The following is a 16,416-nucleotide window of genomic DNA, read 5'->3' on the forward strand; positions in this document are numbered from 1 at the left end:
AAGGCAAATTAGTCACCATTTGGGGGTACAGTGATAAGGCAGGGGAGGCAGTCCTCGTCTGCGATGCAGCACTCATACACCCAGGCCAGCTGGAGGGACGGACAAGAGACTCATCAAATCACACCACCTCACAAACCAGCCAGGCACCTGCCGGGCCTGCGCAGGCGCTGACCTTACCCAAGTCCACAGCCTCACATGCATGTAAGCTGCCACACAGTCATTCCCTTAACAAGCCCTTAACAAGGCCACCCGCTCATTTCCTCAGGCAGTGAAGAAATACTGTCACTAAATATATTTGTCACGTTTTCCTTGAGTGAATACTTAAAGCACATACTGGAGGTCCTGGGCTTAATCCCCAGAACCACAAGGGAAAAGGGAAAAAAAAATGTGAATGCTGTCAATTCTCTTCAGACCGAGCTGGAGATTCCAAACAACTCACTATCAAAACCTCAGCTGTCTTCTTTGAAGACCCTGACAAGCGGACCCTAAAAATCCTAGCAGCAGAAACCGATAATAACCAGAACAATTTGAGAGGAAAAAGCAAAGAAGTAAATGTAGAGGACTCACACTGCCTATTTTCAAAACGGACTACAAAGCTATAGCAATCCAAACAATATGGCAATGCTGGCAAAAAGATCAGTATTTAGATGAATGGGAGAGAAATAAGCCTTCAGAATACAGCCAACTGGAGTCACCTGAAAAGATAAGAACATCCACAGGAAGGAAAGAAGGGGAGGAGAGAGAGGAAGTAGGGAGAGGGGGAAAGAGAATCCTCACCATGTGAAACGTGGAGTTGCCATTTGACTCACCAACTCAATTCCCTAGGAATATACCCCAAACGGCGTGGAGTCATGCAAAAACCTGCCCATCAGTAAGTGTTCACAGCGGCAAGTGGTATACCCGAGCAGTGGAATATCACTCAGCCAGGAAAAGGCTGCAGCTTGCTCCAACACAGAGGAACAGGGAAAGCCTGAAAGACCCTTTCGTGGTTCACTCAGGGTTGCACCCTGAAGGGTTCCAGGGCCAGGGGGTTGGGAAAGGCCAGGAACAGCCAGTAAAGGGCACAGGAAAAACCTCCGGACTGCAAGCTTTGAGAAGGTAAATGCCAAGATACATGGGTGGCGTTTCAGAAATAGCACAGCTTTGCACATTCTCCATTTGTTCTTAGCCAAGCCTCTTTTCCTGGGTCAGTCCCTCAACAGGAGAAGCAGAACAAAAAGAAAACTTGAGGGTGAGCCCTGACGTTAACCCTTAGGCTCCCATTCTAGGCCGGGGACCCTACTGTGACTGCACTCATGGGAGAGGCGGCACCCACACGCCCGTGCAGGCATTCACTTCAGACAAGCCACCAGCCACTCGGGGTCCTCTGTGGGGCACAACCCAGTGTGCTCCTACCTTAGGAAAGAAAGATGCCTGAAAACCCCAACAAGGAAGAACAGAGTAAGCACTGAGCTGGACGAGCCGGACAAGCCGACCTCCCCACCATTCCCTGTATCCTCTCACCGCGACTAGACGTTACCTATCGTTCACTAAAAGCACCAGGAAGTCTTCCGCCAGACAGAAACATCCCAGTACAGACTAGCAATCCAAGAGCCGAGAAATGGGTCTTTACATGAGGTAGATTAGCTAGTGGCACTGCATATGGCCTGGCCACACTTCAGCCAGGCTTTCCTTGTCCGCAGTAAGCATCCAGGCACTGCTGGGACAGCCCTGGGAGGCATCCTTTCAGAAATCACAACTATAAAAGCACTGGTTTTAATGCGATACTTCAGCTCACCTCATCATGTATGGAGCACAGGACTGATGTACTTTGGGTATCAAAGATGTCACGTCAGAAAACATCTTACATGCGCTGACGTCATGATGAGCTGAGGAGGGCATTCATTTCACAAAAGAACAAACAAGAAGCATCCTGATCTCATCAGCATGTAGGCTACAGTAAATGCTGGCTAAAGGAAGCTGCACTGGAAAGAGGCACAGAAAACCAGCCCCAGTGCAAAAATTATTCTTTTAGAAAGCAAAGGCAATAATCTAGGACATTTTAATAGACATCTAAGCTAACATGCTGGCATGCTTTCACAGGAAAATAGCAATATCATTAATATACTATAATAATAAGATATCATATGCCCACCCAGGCCTTGCTTAACAGAGGTGATGCCTAGCACCATTTGAATTAATGAAATCTAACACTGAGAGACGCTTGTCAGCAATATAAACCTTGCTTAGTGTGATTTCCCAGTTTAAAATTAAAATACCTCTTTCAAAAGATACCTACAATGGTTTATTATACACCCTGAGGAAAATCATCTTTAAAATAATAAACATACCCCAAAGGGAGCCCCTTGCAGCCATCTTATCAGTTCTCTCACAGAAACAGAAACTGAAATACAATTTGCATAGTCACCGTGGTTGGCTAATGGCAACAGGGACATGTAGCCAATCAGGAGCCCAGGCTGGGCACCGGTGAGAGGAGAAGCCCCAAATCTGCCCGGCAACAGCCTAAAAATAGAAATGATGAGCCGTGTGACCTCCAGATCAGGTGTGAACACACAGGCAGAACTACCAGCTAAAACACTTTGTTCTCCGGGGAAAACACGTGCCTCGACTTACTTTTATCACCTCAAATATTAACGTGGCCTCTTACTAAGTGCTCACCGAAGAAAAACAAATAGTAAACGCTGAACGAACGGGCCACTTCTAAGTAGCATCTCATAATGTTCTACGTGTGTGTGTGTGTGTGTGTGTGTGTGTGTGTACAACCAAGGGTTGCTTTTTTCCTTCAAGAGAATAATGAAGCACCTGAGTCATAGTTGTACTTAATTCAGTTCCTTTTCAAAACCCCAGGATGTGAATAATGGCATTTTCCTAACGCTTTTTTCTCCAACTAGCTGATGATAACTAAGCAAAAACCTGACATGTTTTAAAACCACACCAGTTGAACACCATTATCAAAGCAGACCTCTAGACAATAGAGGAATTTACCTCTTTTCTTCCAGTCCTGGGGTTTGAACTCAGAGCCTGGGGTTCAGATCCCTGAACTACACACACCTCCAGTCTCCCTTTTGCAACTTTTCTGCCCAGACCCACCTCTAACCTCGATCCTCCTGCCCTCGGCTTCCTAGTCACCTGACTCATAAACCAGCACCTCACTCTCATTCATGTATTACACATTCAGTAGCCTTTTATACACAGCAGGCCCTCGATAACTATTTCCCCAGTCAAGCTAAAATAACTTCTACTGACGAAAATCACTTGCTTTATTGCAGAGGTCAAGCCATAATTAAACATTAAACAACATTTCTCGTTCTGACCTTTTTATTAGGCAAAGAGCAGTAACATTAAAAGTGACAGAGCTCTAACGGGTACCAAGACATGTGAAAGGGTATCAATGTATGTGAACTAATGCACCTTCTATCTGGCAAATATCATGTAACCCTTTTACTAATTACAATAAAAAAAAAAGTGACAGAGCTCGAAATTTCTCCTTCTGTTTTCCATAGTTCATCATTCTGGATGTAAAGTCAATGGCTAGCCCACCAACCAAGCATGATGAGAACATGGGTTCAAGGCTCCACCACGGAAGGAAAGGAAGGATGATGAGTATTAGGGACTGGTAACGCTCGGCCTAGGAGAACACAGGCAAAGGTAAGGAAGAGAACGTCAATTACGCTGGACATGGTGGCTCACACCTGCCATCCTAGCTACTCAGGAGGCTGAGATCTGAGAATCGCGGTTCAAAGCCAGCCCTGGCACTAAAGAGCGTGAAGACTCTGATCTCCGATTAACCACTAGAAAACTAGAAGTGGTGCTATGGCTCAAGGGGTAGGGCGGTCGGCTTGAGCTGAAGAGCTCAGGGACAGCGCCCAGGCCCGAAGAACTTCAATTATGGCTGCTGAACTAAAAGGCCAGTGAGAATCAAGTCATATAACAAGTGCTATTATTTGGTAAGGTAAATGTCTACACACTTTTTTTTTCCCCCATCTTCTTTTCCCCTTCCCTACAAAGCCTCACAACAAAAGCCAAGCAAGTCTAGATTTCTTATCAAACCTTCTATGAATGCATTTTGATGAAAAGAAAAATTCGGTTTAAAATGTTTTATTTGGACAATGATATCTAAAATGAGAAAATGGATTCATATACTTGGTACTACTTAGGAAAATCTAAATGCTTGAATCTTAAATTAGTATACAAGGAATTACCTCAGTGACAAGTCAAGCCTAGAAACTAACACCTTCAAACCACAAAGTAGTGCAAGCTAGTTTTACATAATAAGCGGTCAATTCAAGGCTGGGTGAAATTAAATGAGCAACTGATTTGCTAGTGTGCTGATGCACACTGATTTACTAGTAATGCACCATAACCATGGACAACATAATGTCTGTTGGAAAGTTAGTGTGCATAGATTTTTTTTTATGCATATACACAAGAGACGCACGAGCACTGGGGTTTTTCTACACATGGACACCATTAAATTTTGCATGAATTTCTTCATTATAGAGCACTTACTCCCAGTCTTTCAAATGTATAATTACAGATAAAACTTCTATGAATCTTGTCTTCGTGGTAAGGAAACACTCCCAACACTTTTCAGCCAGATTTCTGAACACTGCATATCAAAAAATTCAAATTCAAATGAGGGAGAGGGGAAAAAAGTATGCCTTTCCTTCCAATCTCAATTTCAATGCACTTCTGCTCATAATCCTATTTATAATTTAGTTATAGCCACAAGAATTCACAAGTAGTTGCTAAGCAACAGCCGCATGCTCGGCTCGGGCCTATTGGAAATCTGGCTTTCTGCCACACAGAAATACTTAACTGAACCTAGAGCCTCCAGAATTGTGTGGGTGGGGGAGGGGGAGGGGAAGGCAAGAAAAGAGAAAGGGAAGAGGAGGAGGGAAGGAAGAAGGGGAGAGGAAGGGAAGGGGAGAGGAAGAGAAGGGGAGAGGAAGGGAAGAAGGGGGAGGAAGGGAAGAAGGGGGAGGAAGGGAAGGGGAGAGGAAGGGGTGGAACAGGAGAAGGGTGGGAGCAAGGTGGTGGGAGGAGCAGCAGGAGCGGGGAAGATGGTTAAGAGCGCATTACCCTGTCTTCTCCTCGAGGCTCCTCCCTCTCCACGCCTCTGGCGAGCCTAGACCACGCAGGCCAAGGCCTGGCGGTAGGCAGGCCAGGAGTGACTCCTCCAAGAGGAGATCATGTTAGAGCCTACACTGTCCTGGTCCTTAGCTTAAGATATCTAAGAAAGAATAAGCAAGCATCCAATGAGGAAATTTACTAAAGCCCAAAGGGCCTACAAAAGGCAGCTGTCATTTCTCAACGGAAGTCAAAAAGCACTGAATGTTTACCCACTAAGAGAAGTGAAACACTGATAAAAGTACCAATTGTCACTCAAAAACAGTTTTGAAGGAGGGGGCATAGGAAGCAAACACACACATCCACAATTTAAAAACATCTCAGGGCTGCCGGGAGCTTCGCCTAGTGGTAGAGAGCTTGCCTAGCATGCATGAAGACCAGGGTTGATTCCTCAGTACCACGTACATAGAAAAGCTGGAAGTGGTGCTGTGGCCCAAGTGGTAGCGCGCTAGCCTTGAGAAAGGCCAAGGACAGTGGTCAGGCCCTGAGCTCAAGATTCAGCACTGGAAAAAAAAAAAAAATCTCAGGGTTGAAAAATGTACACATTTTCCAGTAACTGAGGCCCATTGACTACCAAAAGAAAAAATTAAACCAAAATTAAATCTCTTGATTACTATACATATATATTGTAGGGTAAGACTTCAGAAAGCTAATGTAAGGACATATTAATGACTTTAGACTTTTAAATGACATCAGGCTTGTCATTAGCAATACTGAATGCTACAGGAAACAAGAGTTCACGTTTCGGGAAAAGAGCTCTAAAGCCAGCCAAACAAGCAATCTGTAAGAACAGAGAGACTACTTCCAATCAAGGGCTGAGGAAAAGGCTCTTTATAAAAATGTCACAGGAAACGATATTGCAGGTACAAAATAGCAAAAACCTCTATGAGAAAAATCAGGTATGAGAATCAGCAATGTCAAGGAAGGAAGGAAGGAAGGAGTTAACCTATAGGCAGTCTAAAATAATTGAGGATTCATCATCTTTAAAATATTCTAAAAATAAAATAAAATCTCAGAATATTACAATGTGAGAGCTAGCAGAATCAGAGTTGTAGAAAAAGGAAATAAGGAAAAAAATCAATGAGGAAAAAAAAATCTAGTTTCAAGCTGATAAAAAAGATCAAAAAACTTCCTTGAGGCACTATAAATGAAACACATACCACCTTATAACAAAGCAGCACAGAAGAACAGAAAATTTGGAAGGAAAAAATGATATGCTGAACATGAATATCAATAAAGAATATGGGTTAGAACACATATGTGAAGCTTACAGGCCACATAGTATAAAAGGATTCTAAGAGAAAAGCAATGCAGCAAAAAAAAAAAAGCACGCTCCATTGTTAACAAAGCATGAACTACTAGAAATGGCATGCAACAATATTCCTTAAATAACATCACTTCACATCACACACAAAGCCACCCACCCAGGTCTCAGAAATTCAGGAAGAATCTAAAATCTAAGGGGACAAATGCAAAGAAATCTACTAGATTCAAAGATTCAAGCATATTAAAATTTATCCATCAAAACATATGAAATATAGATTGTAACTTACATAAGCCCCAAAACTTCAACAGCGCAACATGGCTGCCAAAAATAGTACTGCAAAGTTACAAGGACCGAGGGGTATGTCTTGAGTACTAGGTTTGTGTGAACATCAACCTGTACCGCTCAATGAGAGCATGACTATGCTAAAGAATGTTCTGGAACCATAGCTGCATGAGAGCTGGCTGGGAGACCCGCAGGACACTTAGCCTAGAACCAGGCTCTACACAGAGACAAAAGCAGAGGGGAAGAGCAAGACAAAAGCCATTTGGTCTCCAAACGTGTTGACTCATCCCGCATCCCCCAAGAAGGATCTGCCTGACGACATGGGAGGCGATCCCGACTAGTTCTCTAACAGTCGACTTCTGTGCACAGAGCAAGGGCAGAGCTGCTTACCCATGAGCGCAAGGCTTTCAGGGCTCCACGCTGCTTGCTAGATCCATCCCATCCCCGCAGCATGGAGCTGGGCTTGCCTATACTGCACATTCCTGCATCCTAAGTCTTGCTGTGAGCCCCGAGTCTCACTCTCTTCATGTGACAGCTCCCTTCTTTTGCTAGATGTAAAAATCAGTCTGTCTCAACTGTCTTGCCAGCCCAGCCTTTTGCCAGGCAGTATACTAGTTCAGGAGAGTCCCTGTCCTTCCCCCTCCCATTTCAGAATTAGTCAAAAGCCATGTCTTTCTTACTTCCATCTTTTTGTTCATCACTGGGAAACTGTTTGCAGAGACAAAAAGACACACCAAAACATAAGCTCAGCTACTCTACGGTGAACTTCACTAAAACCACATCACACGTAGGCATGCATATGTACACAGACACGCCACATTAAAAGTACTCATACAACGTGTGTACACACAGATACATGACACAGCAAAACACATGCACCTAGACGTGTGTACACTCAGCGAGACATGCTTCATATTAAACGTGTGCACACATGTTGTGTACACAGAACCACATGACATTTTAAACTACATATGCACACACATATACGACATGTTAAAAGCACGTGCACCTGTACATGTGTGTGTGTGCACACACAGACACACTACATATTAAAAGTACGGGTGACACGGCCCCTGGCAACAAGTTAGCTGTCAGCCCACAGCCATGCAGAGATGGGTAAGGGGTCAGGAGCCAGGGGACTGGCTGGGGGAGGGGGAGAGGGAGCCCATTGTTTCCCACACTGAAGAGGGAGGCACCGAGGAGCGAGCGCCGCCCACGCCTCCTCTCTCCTACCTTGCAAGCTAAGCTAACCAACCCCACCTCTTCCCACTTCATCTTATGCCTGGTCCCCCAAATGATTCTACCAGGACAAGCATCCTCTGGTAACCCTAATGGAAAGCACACACACTTGCATTTCTTTCTAACACGTGCTTTCCCATCTCTACATTACATAGCTATTTTTATTTCAATAGGATTTTTTTCTGTAGACAATAGCCCCAGACAAAAAAAAGAATAACAAAAGGCTAGGCACCCTCAGGAAACTTAAGAAATTAAATATCAGATCCAATGGGATTGCTAGTTAAGAGTCATTGGAATTTTGCGATAAATTTAAATATGGGTATGGGTGGAACCATGCTATATATGTATTATCTAGTATGTACTACTGACTATGAATATGGGTGGAACGATGTTCTGTTTCTATACAGATACTATCTAACAGGATCTGAGTCTGATTTGTAATGGTAAGTCAAGGTAGCAAATTCCCACGAGAATTTCAGAGCTAAGTGAGGCTACAAACACCATCTTTGCATGCACCAGTTGGTGTCAGTGTAACTGAAAATACAGTAGCAGACTATAATAAAAAGCTATCTGAAATTGATTTACATGTCATATGAGCATATTACATACACAAGTAACATTCACCTATGAAACTCCCTTCATTTCCACTTAAAGGGGAGGACATTTTGAACATAGAAAAAGGACTTTTTTTTTTCAAAGACCAAATTCAAATATGGCACCCCCAAATCTCAATATTGACATTATTCATCTAGCAATACCATAGTTGCTAGGAGTACAAACCAACCAACCAGGCAACCTTCCTAAGGCTGAGATAAAGCTGTCAGACCTGGGGGGGCGGGGGGTGGCGTGGGGGCGGAGTCTCCTCCTTACCTGTGGACACTGGGAAATGAACTTCCTCTTCAGCAAGCCACTGCAACTTAGTTCATTTGTTAAAACCTTGAGCGCTAATGCCTCCTGGAGTCTACATTTCTTGTCTGATTCATATTCATGAAAAAGAACAAGCCAGGAATACAGTAGGCTGGCTACCCCTTCCCTTCCTTGCGATGTTTCACATCTGTTGTGTAGTTTGTGCAGCAAACATCGCATGAGCCACAGAAGCCCAGCACGTCACTCAGTCTATGCCAATGAGGCGCGCAGGACACATCAAGTACATCTTCACAAGGACTGCTTCAAGTGAAAATGCCTAGAATCAGAATCCCTGCCCAGCCTCCCATGCTGTCTGTCAACTCCTGGGATGCAGCCACTGTAGGCAGTAAGTCCCTCCCACATCTGCCCAGGCCCATCAATAGGCGTCCATCTGCAAAGGCTAACGGCTTCCCAGAGGTCCACCGGTCCACTGTCCATTGTGAAGTCTCACCACTGTTATTCTAATGCACCAACTCTGCTCTGCCAGCCACTCCAGAGGCTGGATTCTTGCACGCTCCACACCGACAATCCACGACAGGTTTTACTGGCTGCCTGGGCACAGGCAGACTGCAGTCACAGCTAGCTGGCGCCAGTCAGGGCGATTTACATAAGGCCGCCCTCACTTCAAGACCAAACCAAGAAGAAGTGCTGAGTAAACCCTCTGCTTGTTCCCGACAGGCAGGGACTGGTTCTAGAATCGACTAGCTATTTGCTAATAGCATTCAAATCCAGGTTGGGGGAGGGGAGGGAGAAGCCAACTTGTAATCATTCTTACATAACTGAAATGCCATCCCCGCCACATGGAAAATCTGAATCCCCAAGGACATGTTTCCAAAAAAAAAAGGCCTTCATCTTAGGGTGGCATTCTAATAGAAGCACCTAAACAAACCACAGTGTCTTCTAGGTTTAACTATCGTCAAAACGCTCCTCGTGCCAATCGAAGTTTCCAATTGAGTGACACATGGAATACCACGGATGTGCTCCTAGAAGCAGACAGGAAGAGCAGGCTGGGACCACAAACGATGATGGCACACACTTGCTGAATGAATGCTCTGAAACACGTGCTCTGCAGGAAGACCCACAGTGGCGTGGCCAGGCCAGGCCAGGCCCGCACACTCTCGAGAAAACTCCATTACCCGTGCAGCATTGGTTTTACTGGGCAGACCTGACCCGCAAAGAACTGGGCCGTTATCCACACACATCTATAAATAATGCGCAACTCTGCACCTCACGCTTCCCACTTTTATTTTAGGAGTGCCGCTTGGTTTCATTTCACCCTCAAGTAAAAATCGGACAGCCAGTACCACATCCATTGGAAGGGTTACTAAGAAGTATTTTTACATGCCAATAAAGGGTTAATCTAAACTAGGGTCTTTGTGTTTTAAGCTTATTTTTAGCTGGCAAGGGCAACACCCTGGGTTCGATCCCCAGTTCCAAACAAGGAAAGACCAAAAAAACAAAATTCTTCTTCAGCTAGCCAGCCATATTACATAATAAAGATACGGAGGCTCCAAGTATGAGAGGAATAATGGAGTCAGGGATTATCAATACCAAACAGAAGCCCTGTGACACCTGATAATCCTGTGTGGGCCCCGGGTCAAGGCCGAGGTGATGACAGGGCTCTCCACTTGTGTCAGGGACAAACACCACCAGATGGGCTTCCCAGGACTGGGGAGGGGAGAAGGCTCTTACCACACAAAGTTGGAAAAAAAGACCTTAAGCGTTGAGGCACCGCATCCCTTCCCACTGTTCGCTGTCTAGCTATTTCCTGGCTTTCTTTTCCTACTTGTATAGGAACGGAACCTCTCTGGCCTCTCTGCCTTCCGCCGTGGGTGCCAGTTCAGCCAAGTCCACAGTCAGGACTTCTCCAGGTGGAAGCTGGTGTCCCTCAGAAGGGACACAGACACACCCTGCTACATACACCTCACCCGCACAAAACAACGCGAGCAAGCTGAACACAGCGAGGCTTTCGCCTCTGCAAGTTCTACACCTGCGCTGAACACCGTGTGGACACCGTGTCAGGTGGCACTACCTGCATCACAGGGTCAGGCACAAGCTGGCCCGCTGCAAGTGCGGGTTCACAACAAGGTAAAGCAAGGTCACAAACGGGCACATTCCGTGCACCCCGGGGGCTGATATCACAACCACAGAGCCCAGTATTTTCAGCAGAAGTAATAATGGGTTCTTATCTGATTAAGAAAACTCTTAGGCAACGCCCTAAGAGGGGAAACGTTTTCAATCCACTTTACAAAACGCTCAGCACACACTGCTTCTGGCAGCACCATTTAATTTTCTCTCCTCCAGTATCACCAGTGAGAACATCGGGGGAAGCAGCCGTGTCTTCAACAGCGCTATTGACTCGGGGACTCTCGAGCCACCACAAGACCTGCGGGCCTTCGGCAGGTTTCTAAGAACAGGCATTTGTGTCTCGTTTTCAGTCCACCGTGGCGTTCCGCTGACGGCGCTGTCTCCGTCCATCAGCTCCACGGCATTCGAGGACGGGACACACAGGGGTGTCCTCCCCCGCTTCGTGGCCTGGGAAAGGCTGAGGAAGACAGGGACAGCTTGAGGCTGGACTGAGCTAGGCCTTGGGGGGCAGCAGAGGAGGAATCAGGACAAAGCGGAAGGTGGTCAACCAAGTCATGTCTTCTGTAAGTTCACATGCTAGTCTCTCCTCCAGATCCAGTAGGCGGATCTGATTTGGAGTCACTTCCTTCAGGGCTCCGAGTCCTCTAAATAAGTAGCACAGGGAGTCAAAGGGACAGCTGTAGGGGCAGACACATAACGCGGCCCAGTGAAGGGGACCGAATGCCAGCAGGCTGGATACCAGAAGAGGCCCCGCTGCCAGTCAAGGCGGCAGCTCTGTGCTTGTTGTCATTCCCCTGTGTTATGACACCTGCATACACTCAAGGTGCCCGGGACAGCCCCCTCCCAATGTCCTCAGGCCTACTTCTGTTGTCTTTACCATCACACCAAGGCGGACGCATCACGCGTGTGAGAGATGAGAGCACGTGGGGAAGACACCCGGGGGAGGTACCAGGCTGCCTCAGGATTGGCTCCCATCTGTGGGAACTAACTCAGAACCTTCTAGATATGGCACCTGGTGACCCAATTACCTTCCTTTAGGCCCCACCTTCTAACAGCTCCTTCGTCTTCAAGCTCCGAAAGGGATGCTTCAAGGTGTCACACACCAACCATCTGATGGGTTTAAATTGTTAATTAGAGAAATACGAGGGTGGATAAAGAATAAACAAGCAGGAGGGCAGGCTGCCACTAGGCACTGATGGAGAAAGACATGACTGCTGACCGAATCCAGGTCATCTCTTTACAGCATATTTAGAAGACTGGGAATTAAAAGTGAAACATGGGCTGGGAGAATGGCCTAGTGGTAGAGTGCTCCCCTAGCAGGCACAAAGCCCTGGATTCAATTCCTCAGTACCACATCCCCAGAAAAAGCTGGAAGTGGTGCTGTGGCTCAAGTGGCATTAGCGCTAGCCTTGAGAAAGCCCAAGGACAGTGCCCAGGCCCTGAGTTCAAGCTCCAGGACTGACAAAACAAAAATAAACCAACCCTGAAACTTGTCCCCAAACCTCTCATTCTGTAAGGACAACATTCTGTACTTTCTAAATACTTCTGCGAAGGATGGGTCACATAGGAAGCAGAAGCATGAACACAGAGTATTATTACACAGCTATATTACTGCTTGCTTCTGAGCCTGCGTTATAAACTTCCCGTCCTTTCTCAAGACACTGCAATCTACTCAAACTTGACCAAGTATATGGCATTTGAGGAGCAAGGAAGTGAAGCTTTCAGGTGAGACTTGTGGGCAACCTTCTGAGACCGCTCGGCTCTTGCACTTCACAGGTGAGGAAACAAGAATCAGTGCTGGGCTTCTTCCCCTTTTCACCATGTTGACAAAACTACACATCCTCCCATATCCCGCTCACCCAGTGACACAGTAGACTAACCTGGAATTCAGCATGGAAAACTGGAAAGCTGCCTCTAACCCCACAGTAAAAACATTGTTCATTAAAAACAAAGTCTCATTTATGCTTACGGTTGCAAAAATGCAACAGGCAATGAAGAACTATAAATATATTCCTAAATAACTGTAAGTTTTCGTGTTCCCCATGTCCCAGCGACACTCAAGTGTGGAGGTCAATTCTACTGTCAGCAGACTGAGAGCAGAAAAGTGGGTTGCTAAATTTCCCACGATCCTCTTAAAGCTAACATAAAGTGTTCAAATGTGTGTGTGTGTGTGTGTGCATGCGCGCGCGTGTCTGTGATTACATTTATGATTTTTTTTTAGACTAGAATCTCTTCCCCTCTCCTCCCTCCATGGAGCCACAAAGACAGAGGCAGAGCAGGTAAGACAATGAGTGAGTAAGGGTACAACCCATTTAATAGACTGTCATTCCTACTCCAGGGCCTGACCTATGACCTTACTGGAAGAACCAATGCACAGAATCCCACAGACACTAAATTGACTTTTTTCTTTTTCTCTCTGAGGGGCCAAGTCATAAAACTAGATGACTTATATGAATTAATGCCCAAGTTATTATGAGAAGCCATAATACACTAAGTTAAGAAAAATACTTTATTAGAAAAAAGTAATCTGTATGTATATATAGAAAGGCAGTTTTGTGTATGAAATCTTCTACTGTACTCACATGAAAATCAAAAGATAAAGATACAGTCAAGAATAATTTCCAGGCTGGATGCCACAGAGCTTTAGAGGCTATCATTTTACTAATAAGTGAACTGGATCTGGGCATTCGTAAGGCTTTAATTGTCCTATGTAATCTCATTTCAAAGTTACGTTCACCATAACAGCTAACTGTCTCATTTAATTAAATATTTATGGCAAGTCAATGTTATCAACTTGCAACATAAACACACAATAAACTTGTCACACATACCCTTTTACATGTTGGGGTACTCCATGAAAAAAGAATATCTAAGAAGCTATTTTTAAAGCAGTTCTCGTCAGAAGCTTAGAACTTACTGTTGTAGGCTAAATTAACTGGGAATACATTGCTAATGCTCTACTGATAAGGCTAGAAGAATGCATTTATTGCACCATTTAGAAGATGACTTAGCAAGTACCGCAGTTGCGTAAAGGATAAATGTTCTGCTAGCTGAGATGTCACGTGGGAAAGGAGTTCACTCTCTCACCTTCCTGGCTAACGAAATTGCAGCATCTCAATAAATTATTCTACGACCTAATAATGCTATGAAACATTTTTAAAATTATGCAAATAAATGTACAAAACCACTAGCACTGCTGATATTTAAGTATACATAATTAATATTACTTAACTAAAACAACTAAGTATTTGCTCCAGCTCTATTGGCATTGGGATGCTTTAGAAATAAAAAGGTATGTCAGGACTAGATACGAACTTGCTTCTAAATATTTACTTGAAAGCCTATTTAAGCAAAAATTAATCTGAAGAAGACAGTATTAAAAATGTAAAAAACTTGGATACAATGAAGAAACAATACAAGGAGAGGAACTGGAGCTGGTACTGCATGGATGCATGCACACACACACACACACACACACACACACGCACACAGTAGTATTTCCAAAAATCTCTGTAACCTTGATTTCTGTAGAAAATCACCATCATTCTTAGCTTCCAAACAATGCCCCACCAAAAAAGGCAGGAAAATCATAATCTTTGTAGAACAATGTTTATAGGTTATTCTATTTTTTAAAAAATCTATTCAGCTAATATACTGTTCCAGTTTCTATAAGTAATTATCAAACTAAAATACCCAACTCCATGTGAGTATTAGGATAATCAGGGACAGGACACAGTACACTGCCAAGGAGAGATCTAAGATGGTGAGAAGTCGCAGGAATGTAACCTTTGACCTCGCCACCCTTGTTGTGTCATTCTGGCGTCCTGGTTCTAGCAAGCGTTCCCACCTCTTATCCCAAGTTCACTTCCTAAAGAAGTGCAGGTGGTGCTCTTACCTCAGTCCCCGTGCCTGTGACTCGGTCCTCCCTGGCACGCCTGCTGCCTGAGCAGTTCCAAGGTTAGGCTAGCTAGCAGCCATTTTGGACCAGCTGCACAGAAGTGTAATTAAGATGGCTGCAAGGTGCACTCCAGAACAGGCAGTGCAAACTCAGTCATTTATCCCAGCCCCTCCCCTCACTCAGCCAGCAGGAAACCCAACAGAGATAGAGGACAGCTAATGCATGTACTGCAACACACAAGGCAGCTGCTCAGGATAGAAAGAGCAGGAGGCAGCCAGCTTTGCAACAAAATGCCTTGGAGTCCGGACTTGCAATGCAGGCTATGAGCACATCCAGATCCCAAGCCACTAGAAATCCATGCCACATATTACCAACAACAGAGATAGAGCCAAATCACACAGCGCAAACATCAGGGAATTTGCCTGAAAAAAAAAGCCTCCATTTTAGTCCAGAAAAAAAGAAGTCAAGCCCCGCTCAAGGCCTTTTGTCCTTCCTTTCTCTCTCTTCCTTTTTATTTTTATAGTTACTTTTTTTTTTTAACTTTTTGGACTACATTTTTATCAAGGAAGAGTTTCAATTTGATCATTTCTGGAAAATTAAATGACTTTAAATCCTGATAATCATTTGATCAGGTTAAGGTCAAATTATAGAAAGCTAATTACAGATCTCCCCACCCCCAGGTCCAAGTGTTCACACCTAACAGAATCATCGAAGCTGACAACTCAAACTTCAGAATCCTGACAATAGTCTCTGTGGATCTAAGATGGCAGCAAAGCCCATTTTGATTAATTTCTCATAAAGATACCAAATGTCTTCTCCTTGGGAAGCCAAGGCCACAAAAACTCCCCCAGGGTGTGAATGTGGGCTCCCCCCCCAACCCCCCACCCCGAACTTGACAAGTCCGTGCTGGTGAAAAGTAATGGAGGGGATGGTTCAAGGAGAATGGGCACAGCCCGGGGAAGGAGAGTCCAGGCTCTCTGCCACATGTTTGATGAAGCAGCAACAGCCACCACCAGACAAGGCCAAAAGGGACCCCGCCTGCCTGCAGCCGTGGAACCTGGGCTCCTTCTCTTCCCTCCCAGCACTAAATGTAGGTATGTGTAACAGCTTGTGACCGGAATGGAAGGACTGACGGAACACAGCCTGAGAAATGGTCAATCATTTGAACCCAATACTGACTATTTCAGTCAGCAGTAGACACAGTAACAGCATCTTGAGCTCTTCAGCTCAAGCTATTGCTATACCACTTGAGCCATGCATGGACTTTCCTGCCCAGGCTGGCTTTGAACTGTGATCCTCAGATCTCAGCCTCCTGAGTAGCTAGGATGACAGGCGTGAGCCCTCAGTACCCGGCCAGCATTTTTAGTTACTCATCTTTTATGGGGAAGGGGAAAGACGAGGTGGGAGAGAATGACAGATCAAGAATAACTTGTACACTCAAGTTCAGAATATAAAAGGTAAACCAATACATGAATAAAGGTCTCTATTCACTTTCCATGGGACAAATTAGACAATGCTATGTGCTAAGGGCACCAAGTGCTACATGAAAAGAAAATTCTAACTGCTCCAACCTCTCAGTTCTTCAGAACCAGAGCAGGTCTCTAAG

At 45.0% G+C, this 16,416-nt stretch overlaps 1 protein-coding gene across 1 annotated transcript in view; it reads right to left on the reverse strand.

Annotated features, from left to right (window-relative positions):
• Positions 1 to 14,854, reverse strand: part of Atf7ip (activating transcription factor 7 interacting protein) — a 37,724-nt gene extending 22,870 nt beyond the window's left edge. The window contains exon 1 of the mRNA XM_090327568.1: positions 14,808 to 14,854. The gene's annotated coding sequence lies outside the window, so the exon portion shown is untranslated. The remainder of the gene's footprint in view (positions 1 to 14,807) is intronic.
• Positions 14,855 to 16,416: the final 1,562 nt, after the last annotated feature.

Source organism: Megascapheus bottae, unplaced genomic scaffold, assembly GCF_031878675.1.
Source record: "Megascapheus bottae isolate mThoBot1 unplaced genomic scaffold, mThoBot2.hap1 HAP1_SCAFFOLD_323, whole genome shotgun sequence".
Lineage (NCBI taxonomy): Eukaryota > Metazoa > Chordata > Mammalia > Rodentia > Geomyidae > Megascapheus > Megascapheus bottae.